Source organism: Varroa destructor, unplaced genomic scaffold (assembly GCF_002443255.2).
Source record: "Varroa destructor unplaced genomic scaffold, Vdes_3.0 BEIS01000004.1, whole genome shotgun sequence".
Lineage (NCBI taxonomy): Eukaryota > Metazoa > Arthropoda > Arachnida > Mesostigmata > Varroidae > Varroa > Varroa destructor.
In genome coordinates, this window is record NW_019211457.1 from 38,027,124 (window position 1) to 38,049,142 (window position 22,019).

General features: G+C 43.0%; 1 protein-coding gene and 1 long non-coding RNA gene across 9 annotated transcripts in view; both read left to right on the forward strand.

The window, feature by feature from the left end:
• LOC111250361 (uncharacterized) overlaps positions 1-22,019 on the forward strand; it is a 243,429-nt gene that overhangs the window by 82,013 nt on the left and 139,397 nt on the right. The window lies entirely within an intron of this gene.
• On the forward strand, positions 1,668-13,274 carry LOC111250363 (uncharacterized). 5 transcript variants are annotated; one of them, XR_015327550.1, is made up of 6 exons: positions 1,668-2,594; positions 7,767-7,849; positions 9,605-9,711; positions 10,415-10,504; positions 10,772-10,931; positions 12,332-13,274. It is a non-coding gene; the product is annotated as an uncharacterized LOC111250363 (long non-coding RNA). The 5 variants fall into 5 exon arrangements; XR_002673332.2 differs by having other exon boundaries at positions 10,415-10,931; XR_015327551.1 differs by having other exon boundaries at positions 1,671-2,594; positions 9,605-9,760; positions 10,415-10,931.

Here is a 22,019-nt window from a genome sequence, read left to right on the forward strand (position 1 = left end):
AAAGCTTTTTTTTTACACAGAAGCAACAGAGGGCTTCAGAATTATTGAACTCACTGATGTTAAAACGAAATAGACCCGAAATGCTCACTAATGCAGCTCCTTAATACACCACAATTTGTTCTTTGCAAGAACTACAGTATACCACAATGTCCCTGCTAACACTCCACTGCAGTTTTACTGTTTTAATATATTTCGTATAGCGTTTCGACTAAGTACTAAATTGTTATTAACACACAGTTACGAATACAACAGCCCCGAAGGATTACATTGTACACATATTTACTGCGGTGTATTATAAGAACGTGGCAGCTTTGTTTTTGTTTCACGTTACCCTATGGCCATTGCGGAGGGTCTCTTTAGCTAAGGGTTATTGTTGCCACCCGGCTAATAGCTTTGAGACAGTCTGATTCCAGTTTGACTTTCTGCATATCTGTCTGTCTTTCCATTTCTTTGTTCTGTCTCGACCGTCCGTCTGGGGTGTCGCCAGCGTGTTACGCGTTCACCGCATATAAAGATGATTTTGCTTCATCATTTTGGTTAGACCATCTTGTCGCTGGCGCATCTCTCGCCCGGTTGTCTCGGTACTCCTCTATGCTCTTGGTGGTGCACTCCAGCAGCTCTGCAAGAAAGCGTCACTGCCTCGACGCGACGATAGCAGCTGTAGCAGTAGCTGCTGTGGTCGTGTTTTTGGCATTATTTGCATTTGAAATCGTTTGTACGCATAGGAACAGTGATCGTGCAGGCCTGTGACTTTCTTTCGTGATTTTGTCAACTTCTGTTCTAACCCACTCACTGACTCATTTTTTTTGTCTTGACGCGTACGCCGCGCTCCACGGTAACCCCTCCCTTTCCCCCGTCACTGTAGCTACCCTCTATGCGTAATGCTAAGCCACTGGTGTTATCAGCTGTCGTCCGCTCATATAATATTATGGTACTCGACATATATTCCGTATACATACGTGAAGATCCTAAAACTTCCCCATATTATGCCCAATCTATTTCGACTCAGAAGGCGACCGAACACGTTAAATAGCTTATCCTGCTAAAGTAATACATAAGATATTTCATGGCTTGGTTATTTTTAGCTAGCGTGTTAGTATCTGTAACCACCTTAGGCTAGCTAATGAAAACAGGTGTTATCAAAACCTTACAACCTTAAAATTAGGAAAATATATACTTGCTAATTTTTCCGTTAGGAATCCACTTGTCATAATAATTTCGAAAATAATATATTGTATAATAAATGCAGATTAATGCGAACCTATGCTATATTGTGCTAGCGAGCCTTGGATAAAGAAAACAGTTCTACTGAGCATTTTAATTTCATCTTCCAGTGCTACTGCTTCAAATTAAAAATACAAAAGACGGTCTTCTATTTTCATATGATTAAGTCTTCCTTGGATGATATCACAAAGACCCCTAGAAACCATGTTTATCTAAATGTAGAACACCTATGAAACCTCGTTAAAGTGATCTGATTGCAACAAGCCGTATTTAGCAGCATAGGACACGCAACAATGTTCCGACAACTCGTAGATTTACCGAAGTATGAGTTACCCGTGATGGCGTACCGGTGACGTATTTGATTGTTAATCTTACGGTCACGTTATGGTAAAGGTTCGAATCCGGGTATGGACGAACAGTTTTGTGCTGGGAGCAAGCCGTCTGACGGAATGACGATAGATCATATGTCGTTTATATATATATATATATTATATATTGTAGTCAATACAAAGTAGTCTATAATTTGTCTAAGCTCCTAGTTGATGGCACGATCGGTTGTGTAAATAATATTGGCCTTAATGCAGTGACTCCCTTAGGGTAGCGACAACAGGTGCATGCTAATAACAAAAAAATAGCGCCTGTTGTTAATAGGAACTGCGTTGTTTCCTGTGGAAAGGCAATCGTTACTCATTGCAGCCAATGATTTAGTGTAGCTATTGCTGTCGTTGTTCTGATCGTCGTGGTCGCTGTAAACGGTTCCCTCTGCTTACAAACTGCGCCAAGAGCAACAAAGTGGTCACAACGCCAGTGTAGATTCGGTCAGTTTCCTCTCACTGGGTCAATCAGTGACAGCGCATGGCGACAAACATGCGTTATCCTTCGTTCCAGATCAGACCATCCGTGGCATAATATTTAAATTAACCGCTAGCACACTACAAATTGATAAACATTTCCAAAGCACCACGGGTCGACGATGCAATTGAAGAAGTGCTTGTCGTCGTTGCCGTGGACCGCAGCTAACTCATGCGTAGTAGCTATTCGCAAGCCGTGAGGTGTCTGACGGTTGCAGCTTGAACGACCGACGCCCCTATGCGGCCATAGCGAGAGATACCAGGAAAACGATGCACCTTTTGTCTATCAAGGCTGGTGCGGTACTTTCGATCCTACTTTACGTTGTCGCTGCTTGTTATAGTAAGTCGTTGTCAGCTCCATTCACCGCATAAAGCGGCAAATCAGCGAAGAGCGAATCTTGTATCTATCTACTGTAGCTCGCGCAGATTTGCCATCGCTTTACGCAGAGAAACGCATCGAATAGGTGGGCTATTCGATGCCGAAGACGCTATTGCCAACATGGGAGCTAGCTTTAGAAGGTAAGTGCCTTCGATTTCACTTGAATATGTCTAGCTATGCGTATGTATTCAAGGGAGCTGGCCATTCACGCGAAGTGTTCCAGCCGGCAACAGCTAAGCCACTCCGGTAGCAACTGTGTCTTCTCCTGATACTTCGCTGTTTCTGTTATTGCGATGGTGTGTATTTTGTGTAGCGGTGTTGCTGTTATTATTATTATTATTATGCTCAAGGTGTTCTTGCCTACCCCTATCTGGTTGGGAACGGTGACAGCTACTGTGCCACGAGGTCCATTAGCACGGTACCAAAATTCGAGCAAACCGTACCACTGGCCCATATATTCAGCCCAAGTATATAGTATTCGATTTTGGTGACTGATCCTCGAGACAAAAGAACTGATAGCGCTGCTTGCGTCAGCAGTTCGCAACTGTGTTAACTACGGTTGTTAGGCTGACTCCCTGTAACTGCCTCGGATACATTCGGTTCGAGGGAATATTGGGGACTGATCTAGTCCCTAATTCTTTGCTTTTGGTGCCAGCTGGCAACTGAAACAGTGATAACGGCGCTTGTTTTATAACTGTACCAGCTGTGGGTGTCGCGTCGGTAACGCAGCAATCGCTACGCGAGTGAATATTCGCCCGTAATGATCACCGTCATCAATTGTATTGTAGGGCAACTGCGGTGGCGACAGGCCCGCTCGTGTGTACGCTCTTCCTCGCAGGACGCCGGTAGCAGCAGCAGCACTATCAACAGGCATCTAGACACACGCGAAATCTTGCGATTAGCATTTTTCAGCAGAAAACGTTTTTTGCTTTCTGGTTGAACAAAGGACACTTTCGCCAACATTGCGGACGCTAAGTAAGTGGTTGAATCATTTGTTAAAGCGATTCCTAATCTTTGTCTTTGCCTTTTGCTTTCCTTTTCTTCGAGTCGATTCTATTAAAACAGTCCCATTGTTACTTCTCATCGCTACCACTATGGCGGAAGCAAAATTGCAGAATAGGACACTTTGCCCAGTGTTTTTGTATACCGTATCGCCGAAATCATGGGTAGAAATAGGGTCGTATGATAGCTGAAAAAATGAACTTGGCCTTCATTGCGACAAACATAGGCTTCTCGTACCGCTGACTGTTGCTTCCGGTGAGAACACCTAAAACCATGAGGTGCTCGTTATTCGGCATCCAGCTGTTATAGAGATTGTTTAGATTATGTCAACAGCTATGGCAAAATCATACTATATCCAACAACAACTAAAATGGCGGTCGCGGGTGACTTAGTTCTCCATAAACCCTTAAAATATGACATTTCTAGATATCATTGCAGTTCATTACCAATTGCCTCAAGAGGCTTTGTGCCTTAAATTCAGCTGTTGTATATTGTCGATCAGAAAATATCTGATGTGGACCGAATTTTTTTTATAAAATTAATTCGCAGGCACGAAATCCCTTAGGGTTTAATTCCAGTAGTTTCATTTAGCACTGAAGCGTTAACCGACATAAGGACTGCGTAGAAATTTGCTTTCTATTTGAAATTTTAAAATAAAAACGTATGTGATTTGGCCTTCAATGCTTTGGTCATAGCATCTTTCGCCTTAGCATTTGTGAATTTTTGATGACTGATTATATCTGCAAATAGAGCTCCTCTTATTTTAAGTCTTTACATTTATATAGGATGCGGCCGTTGTTGGACCCTATATAGGATGTCACTTGTGGCAAGTACAGCCGGCGTGTAAGGTTTACCGAACTAACAAGCCAACGAATGAAATCTTGTGTCTCGTGTACGAGTGCTACCCACTAAGTCTCAATTATATCCAGACACGCTATTCTCCAGCTGGTGCTTTTCCTTGCTCGATTGAGTCACGCTGTTGACTGTGTACAATTGTACTGCCTTTTTTTTTTTTTTACTTATTAGGGCAGCTTTACTGTCCGGTCGCTGGCGTTCGATTTTTACCTTTCTTATTAGTATTGCACGTGCTAAAGTAATGGCGCTTTAACTATCTCGTAAGGCCGTCACACCGGTAGCGTAGATCTCAACAATAGATAACCTCATGTTCCAGCTAGAACAGACCGACCCCGCCAAATAGTAACCGAATGCAACGTGGCCAAATAAAGCGGTGGATTGTGAGGTATATGAGACCCTTGCGCATAGTTTGCTTACAACAAGCACTCCTTCTTGTAACACTGTGAAATATTTGGCAGGAGGCAAGGCTGGACTCGGCTCAGTGGCGTCACCGTCGTACAGCAAACAGCAGGTGGCACGTGGAACTCTCAGGATGCGGCGAAAGCTTAGGGCCGTTGTTGTCGTTGAATGTCCTGCGACCGTCCTCGCAGCCTTTGTCTATATTTACTGTCAAAGGCCAGTTGTGTTTCGTTCCTATATGACCTTTCCGCTTTGCAATACAAGACACAAAATATATAATAACCTTCTATGATTTCCCTTTAATTGGTCCGTTCAGACCGAGTGAAAACTTCCATAAATCCGCCATTGACTTCTAGTATACCGCCAGGCTATCACAAAGGAGTCTCATTACGCAAGACTGCAATGTCACCTGTTTCTTATTAAGTCAATGGAGCAGGGGTCTTTGTCGTTCTCGAAACTCCTTCCATTTCAGTTCCGACAGTCACCAACATAACCATCATCTTCATCACCGTCATTGTCATAACTACGAATAGCAACAACGGCGTAAAGCCAATGAGTAACAAGTCGAATTAACAGGCTGTGCTAGCGAGCCACGCAATACACTTAGCTTTGTAATCACTGACTACCTGTCGACTTGGCTGCTCATCTATTCGTCGTCGGTTTCCGGATAGATCTGTGACGAAAGAGAAAGAGCTATTGTCTTCAGGTCGTGTCGGGCCTTCCAACACGCTTTTGCTTCGGCCCGTTGGGTGTGACTGTGTACGTGCGAATAAAAAAAAACAAATCATCCGTGTTGTCTCTTATATTGAACAACGGACCGGATGGCCCATGCATGGATCCATTATTATCCCTTTGTTCTAAATAGAGACGTTGGCTTGAACAACGTACTCAGCTTACTGACCTTATCAAGGAACCTTTCACTTCTCTGAGATTTTGCACTGCTTCATATAGTGCCGAAATCATATTCCTGGCCCCCGGCTATCAGTTAGTCGTGCGTTGATGTACACAACTGGGTCGCATTTCGCCCGTTCAGATGTAGCGGCAATTGTATCGCGTGGTTAAGCTGACTGCAACTGTGTAACGAGATTGGGTCAGTGGAAAGTCCCAGCAGACAGGCCCACAACCCACACCCAAGAACACCCAGCCTTCTCTTCTTTCACCTCTTTATACTGTTGCTACCACTGCGAATTTTAACCCTATGACAGCAGCTTTCGTGACATGCTCGCGGTTCGTAGCATTCGTTTGACGTTCATCAAGATTCCTATTTCACGTGAGACATAAAATTTACAATTGTCTTTATCACAACCCGTTGACTAGTCTATCTCTGCAACGACCTACTCGTCTCGACCATTCGGCTGACCCACCGTCCGAGCGACGTGTCCAATCTGCACGATAAATGCTTCAATGTCGTCTTCGTTGTTATGTTAACGTTAGCAACAGCGACAGGAGCAGGCGATCCGTACTCGCCAGGTGGGAGCATAAAAAAGGTCTGCGTGTCATCTTTATTTCGTCACCAGTTTAGTTTCTACTGGACTGTTGACCTCACTCAGTGAGCACCGTTTCATCCTCTTTGTCTTGAACATCAATCATATTAATAACTATGTTTGACTATTTTTTAGCGGCGGATGATCACGTTTTTGGCTATCCTCAAGATTGAGTGATAGTTCCACAAAGAAAAGAAGGCCTCGGCAATGTGGAACTTCGGCACGTCGTCGGTCTATTTATTTAACCTGATTACCGCGGCTACGAAACAAGAGTTTCCGTGACGAGTAACGATTCCATTATCAGTTATAATAACTTGCCACTTTTTGGTAGACAGCAAGTTCCACCGATACTTTTGAAAGTGAGTTTGTGACTTGAGAAGTTACCACTCTGCCATTCCTTATACGAAACTATTAGGGCTCAGATTTACTTAGTAATCCAGTCAATGAACTGTTATCCTTAGAACGTGATTTTGAATACCTTGAAAGTAACTCCTCCTGCTTTTTTTTCGTATTGATTAAAGGCAACAACATCGTTGGCATCTGCTTCTAGCAATCGCTATAATCTGTTCGTTTTTATTCCTGACCTGAACCCGCGGCTGGGAGATCAAATACATTTTCATTAGAATAGATTTTGTGGCCATTTGTAAAACAATACGCACTTTACATAATTGAAAAGCGATCTACCTATAAATTAACAGTAGCCTCTTAAAAATGCGAACAGGTCCTGTCATCAGGAGCCGAATGTGTCTAGGTGCAGTCCTGGTGCCCGTTTGCAGGCCAACAGATGCCAGTTCTGAGTCTGGAGTTACCTTCGAAATGTTATTGAAGTATGTTATTGACTCCAGGCTTTATATAGACGTGGTTTCCAGTGTGATGTATTGGCGTCGACCATTGATGTCCGGGAGAAAAAAAATCTGTCCTGATTTAGTTTTGCGAGGTCTGTACATTTACTTGTGCATATCATCGATTCTCCGTAGGCGGTCAATGAAGTCCTGCGATGGCCATAAACCTGTCCAAGTTTGTAGACCTTTTTCGTTGCTGTGCTAACGATCCTAATATCCTCACTTCTCATTCAGCAATGCTCCAATCGACGCTCTATCTATATGAGAGGAACTCTTTAATTAATAGCAGCTGCAGCAGATGCATCTCTGTAACTAGTTATAATTAAGCCAACACAGCTAGACAATGTCTGTCCAGTCGAAGCCATTTTGTTCACCATCGTGAAGCGACTTCGGCATTTTCTCGTGTCGTGAAGCAGTAAGCAGCCACTGGCAATAAGCTGAGAACCGCGTGCGCCTCGGCATGGGAGGATCTTGCCTCATCTCATCAATGTTGGCACTTCTGCGCTCTTTAATAAAAAGGATATACGCGCCAACGAAGGTCTAACCGCCTGACCGCGTGCAGCAGCTAGGAATACCTTCATAACAAGTAGGAATTTCCACGGCAAATGGCGCGACTAATAATGTATGAGTTGCGGGTAGTGGTTTTACCGTAGCAGTATGTAGTATATGGCGAAGTCAGTCGAGTCTCGGCGTTGCCTATAGCTCTTACAGCTTCGATTACCAACTGCAGGATTCGTATCCATGAACAAGTGGCGGACGCGGCGACGCACTCTGGAGATACCAATCACAGTTCCTGCGACAACATCAACGACAGTAAGCCAACAAAGATATATATATATATATATGCGCCATCTGGTGACTCGCGAACAGGAGCATAGCGATCCATTAGGAAGCAGGTCATCCAGAATCATACGATAGCAGGTCTTAGTCATACGCATGTTCACTTACCGCATCCGCCATAGCTGTGTCTGTCGTTGTTGTCAGATACTCTTCTTCTTACTGCTGTGTCTAAGCTAGAATACAAAATATATATACAAACACGCTGAATACAGAAGGCAGGGATTATTTAAATAGTACTAGAAAGATTTCCATGTATGTAATTTACGTTAATGGGAACAACCTTATACGGGAATTTTCCTGGATTCATGTAAATAACTTTACCAGTAAATTTGACGAAGCGAGCAAAATTCAACTGATGCCTTAATGGGTACTATTAGTGCCGAGAAAAGACCAGAAAATAGCTTCCCAACTTTAGAAAATAAATATGTCAATCAAAACACAAAAAAAAAACAGTAATGAGAAAACCCCAAGTTAACAATGGCTGTGGACAAACACACGCGCTTTTCTTACCCGAGCTACAATGCTGTGCATCATCTCATGTATTTGGATTTGCATTGAGCCATTGTTGACGCTTATGTATACGTCTTAATCTAGACTTTTTCTCATTAGTTGTTTCTAAGACTGTATTCAGACAAAGACAAATATTTAAATGAAGTGCCAGCCTTTATGGTCATGTTTATTTGGTGCAACCGTACATCAAGCGACACCGATAGGAGAAAACTCGTCGTTCACCTACGTTAAATACTAATAATTCAACCAACATTAAATTTTTGACTAATAGCAAGCCAAACGTCCTAAAAATTCAAGGTCTAAAAACGGCCAAAAAAATTTTAAACATACAAAAAATCGAACGGACTAATCGTTAGGACTTATTTGAAATAGCTGAATGGCTCGCCTTGTGCGGAAAAAAATTTAATAGCTGGTCTTGGCTCAAATTTTTTTTTGTTTTTTCTAGGAATAACTGTTTTTCTCTAGTACTGCGAATAAAAAAAACATGCATGTCCGCTACGTCAAACAGCCCACAAAAGCCTATCCGATTTTGAACGTTCCACACCTGTATATATATATATATATATATATATATATGACGATAACAGATAAAACCCTTTAAAGCGAACACAAAGCCACCTCTAAGTTAAGAAGCATTTCTAATTCTATGTTTGTGGCTGTCCCGTTGATTTCGATTAGTTTCTCTTATTGGGGCCTTACGGGACGCCTGTGTGCAACCACCGTGGAACAACAAGGCTTCCTGATAGGATTTTAGAGGGAATGACATACACTATCACAAAATAGAGTATAGCCGATGTAAACGTATGAGAGCTCGACAAGAGCGGAAATAGATTAAGATGATCTTTTCAGCTTTACGCTACCTTTTCCTTACCGGAAGAATAACAAATACTACACGCGTACGTGTTCGTTTCGAATAGAGGTCGACACCCCAGGTCGAAGACCCACTCTGTCCTAATGATGATGGAGTGAAACAGAATATTGATTATTTTGTTGTTGTTGTTGTTGATGCAATCCAGAACAATTAGTTCGTCCAGACGGTAGCACTCAGACTGCTAAGTAAGTGACCTAAGTTGTAAAGCTTTGTTCCTTTTTCATTGTGAACAGAGCAAGCTTATTGAAATGATGGCCACGTTTTGCCAAGTCATTTATACCTCATAAATAGACATACACCATAGTAGTTAATCTAATATCTCAGATTGTTGACTAAACGTCTCACAGGCAACATCCAGTCCGGCCGTCGACGACGTATGGAGTCATCGTTATTTCGCATGCCCTCCTATGACACCTCGACCGTTGTGTTACGCCTGACATAAGAGGGCGCATTAGTGAGTGGCAAATCTCACCAGAGAGCGCGGGGCGAGCTAAAAGATGCCTGTAATTGCTAGAAAAAAGGAAACTCAAACTTCACTAGCTGCTACCTATATGTCATTTATGCAACAGGAAATACAGAGACAGACAGTATATTACTGTCTGTCTCTGCATTTCCTGTCTATATTAGACAAATAAAGCTTAACACAGGCCGCTATTAAGAAACGGTGGATAGCCATGAACGTAATTTGGCCAAACTATGAAGGACGCCAGTACCTACCGAGGCAATATTCTTCGCGGCGATACAGCGACGGTCAATAGGCTGTACAAAATTTCCAATAACGAATCCAAGGACGAGCACAATCTCTTACCTCTTCTTAAGACATACGTTCTGCTTTTTAGAATAAGGAAGACGGCGTGATGATTGAATGGTGCGACGCTGCCACAGCTTTGTCACTGTCGATAGTGAAAGTAATTAAACTAATAATTGGCGGCATACAGATAGGCACTTTTCTCAGAAGTTTCTACTGAGAATTTACATTGATGCCATTTTTTTACCTTTTTTTTTGGCAACAAAAGCCGCCCTTGGAGTGGTTTGAGCTGTGTAATTGTATTTGAAAAACGTAAAGCTGAGTGGTTCTAATAAGTGAGCGTCGCTCTATTCACGTAGAGGCCAACTTTTCGTTCCATAAATGTGCTTTTTTTTTTTTTTTTTTGTAGAATTCTGTGATCAGCGAGTACGTTAGTGCTGTTACGGCAGAGCCAAATCTATCAATGAATTACATATGAATGTCAAGCCAGCCCCGCAAGGTAAGACTTACGTACGGCGAAAGGGAAGGGAACTGGCAGTTTTTTACGTGAGCACATGAGACACAATGAAAAAGAGAAAGCTTGACGAAAGGTAATAAATTGGGTAAGCCGCAGGATCAAGCCAAGCTTTACAGATGTACGTAGTAAAAACACGCAGCGCGTAGCGTAAGTAGCAAAGCTTTGCGCTCAAAGAGATCAGTCAGAGGGCGCTGCTGCAAGTGTTCCTAACGGCGTACGCTACACAACCTGTGCCTTCTAACCCACCAGCGACCCTCCGACCGATCGCCCGCCCGGCTGGCATCAATTTCATGTCATCACCGTACGAAGCGGCGATGGCGACGGCGACGGCGACGGCGGGGTCTTCTCCGCCGTGTTGCCTTCACGCAGACAGAGGCCGGGAAGATAAGATCGTGGTGCAAATGGGGTGGTAAGTCTTTTTTTGGATATATATATACAGTGTATCTGGCTAATCAGCCTATAGTAATTGTGATCATGCAGGAAGATTATAAATAATTACCCATATTCACGTAGATGTAATACCTGTTCCCAAAGCATAATTAAGTCACGGCGTAGAAATGGATATCGAGAGGTCAGTAACACACACACACACACTGTTGAATTTTATTGATATGAATAAAACAGTTAGGCACGAATGATCTTCGTAAAAATGGCTGCAGTGTTAGACTAACTCAAGGTAATGTTGACTACGTTTTATATCCTTAAGCTTTGTAAAATACCCAGTTCGTCTGCTGAGAATACCTTGAAGGAGAGGTCAATAGAGCTTATATTTACTAATAACTGATGTACGTCTTATCATTGATGACATAGTTTTTACTCGAATTAGCCGTGTTCCTTCATTGAAAACATTAGTGTTGCAAGCATGTTGACAGTATTCGAATCTTTATCTGTACTTTCTTTAAATGGGTTGACGAAATCCGTCTCATTTGCCTTGACAATCATATGTACCGAAAGTAATTCATCAACGATAGATTGCCGGTGACGAGCCTACCTAGTGGACCCTAATTCCCCAAATTAGGTCGTGCATAACAGATCTGAGTTATCCTGTTGCATGCGTTAGTTTACTATGTTTCCTATCGATAAAAAGATTATCTCTATAATGTGGATAGCACACGCCATTGCTGCTGGTACGGATCACGCGACCAGTAGATAGCAAGGCAGTGGTCGACGTGCTAAACAGGACAGTACAACTTCGGCCTTCATTATGTACATTCCGCCCTGACTACGGTGTGGTGTCACGCTGTTGAGGCGTAGGGATGGGGTGGCAATGATGATCACAGTGAGTGATATATCGCGCCGCCACACGCCTCTTAATTGTACATATTTCTCTCACGACGGCAGCGGTCTCTTGGTCCACTTATTTAACCTCTGTAATCTGCCTACTACGTATATTAGGATCTCAAATAGGCTGCAGCCTTTTTTTTTCAACAATAATGCTGGCTTACAGAGGTATAACGTTATGGTAATATTTTTGAGGCCGAACGACGACAGTCATTCGACCTGCACACTAACGAACAGAACCTTCAACGTACAACGTTCATCCACTTTTATCCGTAAGCACTATTTTATTTCTCGCCTTATTTTTGCCACTCACATACGAAACGTTGTTTTACACTGTTATCTTGTCATTTTCCTGAATTTCCTCAGCCGACAGGCGAGTTCAAACCTCCTGAATCTGAGGCCCAGTTCTGAAGTAAAAATTTGTTGATCATTACTTTTAGTAGCCTTGTCGTGTTATCGCCGCCTCTATTGCCGTTGTTTACTGCAGCATTCTCACCGTAGAGCTTCGACCTATTTTCCCTGTTTCAGGTAATAACCCGTCATAGTATTGATCGAGTCTTGCGCTGTATTATTGCATCAGCTTGTTTTAACGATTCTATCATATCGCTTTAGTTTTACAATTGGGTGGTGGTCATCTTGCACAGCGGTCCATTGATATTAAGCCATTACCACCATGTAGGTTGTAAACAGCGGGAAGTTTCAACGACAAACTCGTGGAGCAAACAAATTGTCGACTTGTTTACTCTGGATAGAACGTGCTCGACTCCACGGCAGAAAATCAAGCTAAAAATATGGTCTTCCTGCCCGTTTTTGCTCGACTCTGTAAAGCGTTGTTGCTAAGTTCTAGTTTGTTCTAGTGTCCAATCACTATCTTACTTCTATACCTTGGTTTATTTTTTTAATCAAGATAAGCTGGCACGAGGCCATTCACTTACGTATGTTTGAGAGTAATTGAATTTACAAATTTTCATATCAATGACGCTTTAGAGAAACTGAACCCCATTTTGCCAGGAAACGCAACGATCACTGTACATTTTCCAGGCGTTTTTTGAGAACACTTTCAATATGTTGCACAGTAGGACGATCTTTGTTTGTTTGTTTGTTTGTTTTTAAACTTACCTATGTGTAAACGAAGTGGAGTTTTTTTTTCAAGGGGTATTCACCAGACTGTGAAGCTAAAATAATATTTCTTACAGTATATGCAATCTAGATTGGTTTTATTGCTATTTGATTTGATACTATTTTTAGTAGCGGGGCAACCGTGTTCTTCCTAACAGAATTCCAAATCAGAAAAGTTATGTTTGAAACTCTGCACGATTTAATTCGGCACTGGTTGCCGTTGGGTCAGAAGGCAACAAACTAAGGACTAATTTAATTAGCATGGCATTAAAAAAAAGCCCCCTTGATCCAAACAAGTTTCTACCTGTGTAATATTTCCAGAAGTCTATGAATAATAAATAGATAATTCTAATTACTGTTTGATCAATTGTTCCCTAATATGCGTCTACGTTATAATGTATAAGTTGGGACGGATGATCAGATGACTCATTTCAGCCATTGTCACTCGTGCGCGTAGGGTTAGCGTTCGTTAAGAGATTTATTACTTTCCTCTTTTTTAAGCGATTACTTTCTATATGCTTTCAACGTTATACAGATATAGCTCGTCTTCGTCCATTTTCAAAGAACAATATATTGTCATATACGGTACGCTCTGATATCAACTCGCCAATTTCATTCCGGTTGTTTCCCTGACCGCGCAGCGAATAACGTGTTTACATAATGGATAGAGAGAGACGTTACGATCCAGACGTAGACACGTATCGTTCATTCGGGTAGGAGCAAACCCTGTGCACTTCTATCTAGGCTCTTAAAGGCCGAACGTAAACAAACAAATAAGTTAGATCCTTCTGCAATTGTTCAGCGATTGACTATAATCTCACGCCGTCTGACGTCTGTGCCACAGTTCTTATGTACCAGCTCATTGAAAGTAATTAAAATAATTCTCCGCTTGATAAAATAACAAATTTCTTCTACCATATAAAAATATACGTCAACGCTTACCTAGCTATGAAATAGTACAACTGCTTATCTGAGCCTGGACCTATTGGACCCATAGTTTGGGCCGATACTATCGGTATCCACTTTTCATAGCAAGCTAGCTAGTTTCAAAATATGAACATCGCTGAATCTTGTTACGCGCAACCATATTTGAAAGTTAAATTGATCAGACGTATGCGATCAGTGACACCTTAACGCTTTAGTGAACTATGAGCGAATTTTCAACTCACCTCGACAATCAACGCCATTTTAACGTAGCGTAGGGAATCGAACCCGCGTTGTTTCGCTACCAAATTAAAGACGAGTGACTTTACCAAGCGACTGATCGCTCAGAAGTGTCACCAGAGACATCAAATTGTTCTCTCTTGCTATCAGATCAAAAACTGAAGTAACTACTTCTCGTAAATTGATCTATGGCATAGCTTTCAACTATACTTTCCATAACTGTGGGTGAACAGTTAATCCAACAATGTACGGCGGCTGGTAACTTCTATGAAGTTACCAGCTCAAGAAGACAATCGGCAACAAGACACGCTAAAATGTCACGACGGGCCCTATTAGCGATAAGCTAATGGGAGCCGTCGTGTAAACAACCGAAATCAACCATTGAAAAATTGAGCATTTCTACCCCGGCCCGCTGATAACAATATAATAAGAATAATCGCATCCAAAGGCACGTTGTGTCCCTTGCGTTGGCTACCCCATTGGTGTTGGGAGTGAAGTGGCAGGACAGACAGCGGATCGCGAGAAGCTTCGATACAGCGTGTTCGACGTGAAGAAGGAGCGGCCACAGTAGCGGCAAAATACCTCCGCTACAAGCAGCATCAATGGGGGAGACCCATCGAAGGAACTGCGAAAAAAAGGAAGGAGGGGAAAGAAGAACCGGCACCATCCGAGCTGGGATGTGGCCAGGTGGGAGGGGAGGCGAATTCCAACAAACTTCACGCGCAACGACGAGAGATGAACAGGCCATTTTTAAGATAGCAGTGCAATCCTCTCGCTACTCCTGCTGTTCCATTGCCGGATTGTTATAGCCTGTCATTTTCGGAATCGTTGCTGAGCGCCGCTGTCGAAATCACCGGAGACCAATCCGACCGGCTGCCACGACAAGTCGATGCTTCCACCGCTGCCACTTCGCGATCCAATGCCGCTCTTCAACATCTGCCCTTCTTCCTGCGCGTCTTCCACAGTGAGAGGCTATGGTCGCTCAAACTGGCAGTTTCCTCTGCGGCGGCGGCAACAGCTGCAATGCTGGTGGTTTGCTGCTTTCTATGCGGTGTCAGCTCACCAAGTGAGACGTTACCGCCTGCTCGCGCTAGCCAGCTAAACTAACAAGTGACGTCCACCCCCTCCCCATGCCCCGCCCTCACTCTGGCTTGCCTCTCAACAACGTTGACGTTAGAATACCTCAGCAGCAGCGGTAGAAACACCAATAGCACCCTTCATCTTTAGCCATACGCGACACAGCAACAGATCTCTTTCAACCAGTTACTTGTTCTAAATATACATATATATATTTGACACACGCATCACAAATATACGACATGCACAACCGAGAAGGAGAGAGAGATAGACATTTAACATTTTTCGAACGGACGGACGGACGGACGAGCGAAGGAAATGTCGGTCGGCTCCGGGAAACTTTGTTAAAGAAATAAAGAAAAAACGGCAATAGATATGCGGCCGTGATGCCTGCGGTAGAAATGTATCTATATAGAAATATAAATATATACATTTCTGATGATCTGGATTACTTCGGAGGCCGAAACTAGATAACAAGAGAATGACGACGTCGGCGATGACAGCGGCGCCGTAAACGCCAACAACTCGTTACCGAATACGTTGTTCTCTATCAATTAGGCACCACATATATGATTGACATATCGATTGAGGGTTAGTCAAATGAAGTAGCTAACAACCTGAGTCGAAGTTCGGTTGTAAGATATGCACAAACGGCCCAGTAAATTGGGTGGTCGCGGCCTGTGTAGAATATCGGATTTCTGAGCGTGTTTCGCTGAATTTTCTAGTCGTCTGGACAAGTATTCTTATTCATTTATTCTTCACCCATAAATTACGTAGGCTCGTCTCGACGCCACGTTCATCATATGTAACGAGATAGTCATTCCTGAAGCAATGCGCAACAATTACGTAGCGTTTACGTTGAGTTGATAATAGTCTGCTATAGAATCAGACAGGTGGAACGTTTTAAGGATTAGTCGAATGACCCTCTTCTAAGAGACAGTGTAAGGCGTCGCTATACTCTGCTCGAGAGTGCGTGACATAGTCACGGTGGATCTGAGCAGATGCTTGCATATCTGTTGAAGGCGTATCTAGTGCAATCACTTACGAATCCTTCGTTCGAGTAGCGCCATCTGAACTCGTGTAATAAGTGAACAAATGAGAGGTAAGTTTATTAAATCTAATTTAGTACGTTTAGTAAGGGTAAAAAAACATCGATCCATGATCCAGTTGCACTCTGCCATCAATATGCACATAAACGAACGGTGTCTGTTAGCGGGTTCTTCATCATTATCGATATACATAATAATAATAATACTCTATACGCTGATGCGATGGAATTTTTATGTATTTTATTATATTTATTGATAGTATTTACTGAAATGGGTTACATCCACTGGCCTGGAAGTATAGCGCTTCAATGGTCACCACACAAATTGGACCGTATTGAAATAAGCTAATGCCGACATGTGTATCGCCATATTTTCTTTCTTTTAATAATCTTCTAACTGGTTTTCTATTTTTGCAATTTACCCCTCGACGGACATCTGTAGGATTCAGTACGAATCGCCGCTGAGCACTTCGAAGCGACAAACTAGTAGCTCTATGAAGAGACAGGGCAGGCGTCTTGAAAGATTGCTCTGTACGTAATCCTTTATGATACAGAACGGCCAGCGAGTTTCAACAAAACTAAACTAAAAACAAAAAAGGATTTACCATAGTAGCGAGAAATATTATTCTATCTATGTTGATGATACGTGTAGATTTTACCTTTTCCTCGATCCAGAGCTTTGTTGGCACAGACTCTACACGTATATACCCGTAGAAAAAAAAGATCGATTTCACAATTAACACAAATGTATCATAATCGCATACAAATTACAAACGTCCTAACCCTGTTTGGATCCGAGACCAGGTTTCGTGAATCCTAAACTGTCATCCATTGTCACAACGGATCTTTGTTGTTCTGAGAATTACGCGTTTCAAATAGGAATCTATGTGCTTGATTTAGCTGAGCGTTCGAGACAGTTACTTCTATTACTAAGGGACCAAGAGCTAATAAATACGCTGATATTATTAGGACGCTAATAAACTTTTTTTATTTGTGTAGCGGATCACAGAACTAAACATAACGTGTTGAACTGTAGAAAACTTGCGTTCATCTGGCCGTCATTGATGTCATTCAACGCTGCCTTAAGCCTAAAAAGACTGAATAATCAGTCAAAAACGGTCCTGTTTTTGTAAGTAAGGAGAAGGATATTTCTTACCCACACGGTATTACCTGTTCGGTATATTATACTTCCTTTACACTAGCTGTTTTTGCTATGATCCAGCTAGTTCTCCGGTAAAGTATTTGTCTTCAGCCGCGAGCTATACTATGGCATGATTATACGGGAACGTTAAGACAGTGTGACATTTTCACAACCTCGATTAAGTCAGCTTATTGTGCCCCGGTATAGCGTCAGCTTACTCTGTACGAAAGTCAATGAGAAACGTCGGGGTTTGGCCGAGTTCACGTTTTTGCCCTCAATATATCGCTACGTCGGAGCGCCCTCAATCGCTAAGCTCACTAGTTGAATAGTAATGGTCAGCATTGAAAGCAAGCGGTTTATGATGCAAAAAATAAAAAAATATATATATTATTAAATAGATCAGGGGGTACACGCACTCGCTCGTAGCAGGAGGCGAAAGGGTCAGACATAATGGTTCCGGACCAGCTCTATGTAGTCCACCGGTAAGCTAAACGCTGTCCCGAAGCATGAAAAACTTTTGAGGGATAACTTCATGAGAAAATCAGTCCCTGCTGACTTTAACGCTCGTTGGCCGCGGCGCATCTGTAGCGAAGTGCGAACGCTGGCAGTTTCGTCAATTCAACGCCTGTCGTGATTGCATTTATTATCAAATTGATAGTGCCAGAGGTAGTCTTCCTCGCATCTGGCGAAATCGGATGCTGAAAGTCGAGGTAATGGAAGAGTTGTGAAATAGGGACTAATCATCTAATCGTTTCCGTTTAAGTTTCGTTTAATCCACACACGAATATATAGTCCCGGTACTCTATCAACCGCTGAAGCAACGCTGATGGCTCGAACGAACTGCGGAAGGTTGTCGTGGTAAGACGTCATTGTCGGGCGACGCAAAATGCAACTTCTCTCGATGAGGAGAAGCAAAAAATTGACCGACTAACTCTTCTGATGATAAACTTAGGTTCTGATTGTCATTGAAAGCCTCTTGCCACCACTGCAAAGCTGCTTGATGGCATCTGGGAGCTATAACAGTCGAGAAGCAGTGCCCAGCAATACATATGCATGTGAGCGGGTGCGTGCCTGTGTGTGTGTGTGGGTGGGTGGGTTGGTGGCTGTATGTGGGTATGTGTGTGTCCGTGCGCATTATAAAAAAACTAAGGCAGGAGGACACCGATATTACCTATTATTTTGTTCAAATGGATAATATTTTGTGCCGTTTTTATTGTTTATTATTTTTATTGAGATTTTACCTTTCCTTCCTAAGAGATCAGTTGTAAGTGAATGTAGAAGAGAAGGGAGCTTATAAGGTTAACAAAGTCCCTAAGGTCCATCGATTACGAACTACCCTTAAATTTTATAGTCCATTTTAGCAAATACAGATCTGATGCCATTATATTATACCTAACATAATGGACGAATATGCGAGATATCCTCCAAAGTTGATTTCTATTTAGGCTACTTGTTGACTATGAAATAACGCTTCTACGCTCCACAGTTGATGGTATGTGTCGCACATCCATGTCTCTTCCGCAACCAGAAAGTCTGACAAAGCCCCAAAGGCCACCAGAAGTGAGGATAGAAAGCAAAAAAATTACCAATTTTTCAGAAGCATCTCTCAAAAGTCTACTCACCGTCAATATCTTCTATAGGTCTAGTCTATATTAATCGACATCTGCACTATATATATATATATATATATATATATATATATATATATATATATATATATAGAAATACGCTACATTTTTGAAAAAAATGTAGTGAATTTCTAATGCATTAGGGAATTATCTACTAGCATCCAGAGTGCAGCGACAATATATGGCGTTTCTAGCCAGACGTGCAATAGGCAGACCGTATTCGCAATGTTGGTCAGCAAAGATGTCGTCGTTCCCGTTTGATCCAATGATGAGTACCCAACGTCAAAAAGGCGAGCATGCAGTCGCTATGGTGCTTATAGCTTCTTAAACATAGACGCTTTTATGCTAACAACTCAAGACGACTTGTTGTTGTCGTGACAACTTCGGGGACCCAGATGCGAGTCGTGATGCTACACCGAGTCACTAACTGCATTGGGAACTCGTCAAAGGGAAATCTCGAAAATCTTTTCAGCATCGTTCTATTTGCGGAAATTCTCTTACTTACTCATAACAGCGGCGGTATTTTTTTTCTTTATTTTAACATGTCATTGCTAAATTTGTTGGCATCCGCGTTGCTTCCAGACTAGGACTAGGCCAAGGTACGAAGACACGACTCTCCGATGGTCGATAAAGACGATTGGTAAACCGTGGTAGAGCCTTGCTGCTGGCCTGTGATGGTGGCCCAATTCTTGAGCACAGTAATAAATTGACTAGAATCGCATAGATTTTTCGTTAATGCTGACACGTAATTTCCGAAATTGTTTTTATCGTAGCTGGAGAAAGCTTTTCAACGCCAGTTTAGATTTAAGGGGTTTAAATAGTGGGCCCGAGCCTGCGTATACAACCCGGGTGTTTACCTTTAGTGGATTACTTTCAAGGAGACATTGGTCGACAAAGGATCGCGCTCATAACTAATTAGGGTAAGCCCAATGGCACCGATACAGTTTCATGGAAGAAAGGTTTCCCATAGATTCGTATACCGCAGACGATGTGGCCACGGTGCACGATACGTATAATAATAATACCAGTGATGGTTGCCTTCATATGATAAAATATGATACGCGAATAGCGTTCAGCGTCACAGACGTACCTGTACTCTGCGCTACGAATGACCACTACGAACGCGACGGCGTCGTCTAAAAATGATCAGTATCGTTCTAGTTTTTTTTTTTTTTTTTTTCTAGTGAATTTGCGTGTACTTGTTCGAAATACGAGCGAAAGAAACGTATCGCTATAGAAGTTGCGGTGCCGCCAGCCAGCGGTTTCTATTGGCATTGCTTTGTTTGGTGTTGTTGTGCTTCTCTTATGAAGGCGATGTGGCGTTTGCTATAGCTATTATTGTTGCAGTTGCTACTGCTGCCGCCGCGTAGTAGCGATGGGTGTCATTAGATGACCAAACTTACTGATTGGGTTGAAGCTCAAGTTGACGCAGATAGCGAGAAGCCGCAAAACGGGTACGATGGAATGGCTGGTCGTGCTGGTAATAACTAACTATAGGTCACCATCGGCGAAAACGCAATCTAAATGGGAGATCTCGCGACGATTCGTCTCGACGCCAGAATGGGGCGCGGCGGCAATGGCGGCCGAGAGCAAATGAGCGAATAAGATGCGATTGGACCGCTGTTGGCCTGGATGGCTAAGACGCTGTTTGAGGACTTCATTGGCCGATGCAGCTCCTGCTGTCAATGAGGGCCGCAATCCGGACAAAGACGGTTAGATCTGCAAAAATGGATGAGAACACGTGGGAAATATGTAGAACCAGACGATAGCCGCTACTGTTGCTAACACGATCTTTGCTATTGTCGCTGTTGCCGCAGCTGCTGCAATGGCCGTCCGGCGGCGGATTGCCCATTAGGGTTATATAGTAGAACTCCGTGTAAACACCTTCTTCCGTCTATTTCGTTCTCTACTCCGAAAAGAACTCGCTGCTTTAGTGAGCAGCCACTTGCGTGCGCATCCATATGTGTTGTTCGCAGTATAACGGTGCTTGTTTCTCACTGTGCCGTTTTGCCTCTCGAGTGCCTTCATCTTGCTGTAGCAACGCACGGGCACAGAATGGCAAATACGTCGTCCGCTGATGAAGCCATAATCTTTTCAGCCCAACTGATAATACTGGTCCCAGCGGTGTCATCAGCCTAGGCCGGCTTTCGCCAGCTGCTGCTGCCGTCGCTGCTGGTGAACCCCCAGTTACCCGCTGGGCCAACTCAAGCTTACTTCACTCGAATGGGTCGATTCGTCGCTGCCCTCCTTGTGCTTCTGTGAGGTGCGTATTCTAAGTCGGCCAATTATTTCCTAACGCGGCGGCTGACACTCACCAAGTCGTTGAGTCAGTCGTTCACCCATCGGTATTCATTTTCCTTCTGCCATTTTTTCTCCGTGCGTTTTTTACTTATCCTGAATGTCCCGGCCGTAATTCAGCTCAATGATCAGCAACGAGCTTCCAGTTCAGAGTACGGTTTCTACAAGCAGCTGTACTCGTGGTCGCAGCTAAGTAGGTGGCAATATCAACTAATAGAAGTATCGCTTAGAAGTTAACGGCTGGTAGTTACGAGTTATGATCGGTATAGGGCGAAGAGTTTACGCGACTGTACAGGCGGCTGTTTTGTGCTGGCGGTAACTGTGACCGATGATAACGTTACTCGCGATGTTGTTAATGCTGCCACTTCGTGTACCTTAATTATAATCATTGATGCGAAGTTTACGAAACGGGACGTGATGGCGACAGGGTAGCGTAAAGAATTTCCTTATATATATAGACGGTTATAAAGGCAGTTCATACATTATAACGCAGTAGACGCCATAAATGTGCCTTTTTCGCCTATGCATCATCATCATCGACGTTGTCGTCGTCAGATTCTTCATCGACATCTTCTATCTGCCGGCGATATAGTCGCCCCCCCAGTGGTTGTTGTCGCCCTTATTACTGTTGTCAACATCCCGGTGGTTCATCATTGTACTTCATCATTTGTGTTCTAAAGTCATCATTATCATCGTGAGTGCGTATTGACATCGTTTTCAAGCCGTGGTCTGTGGTAGTAG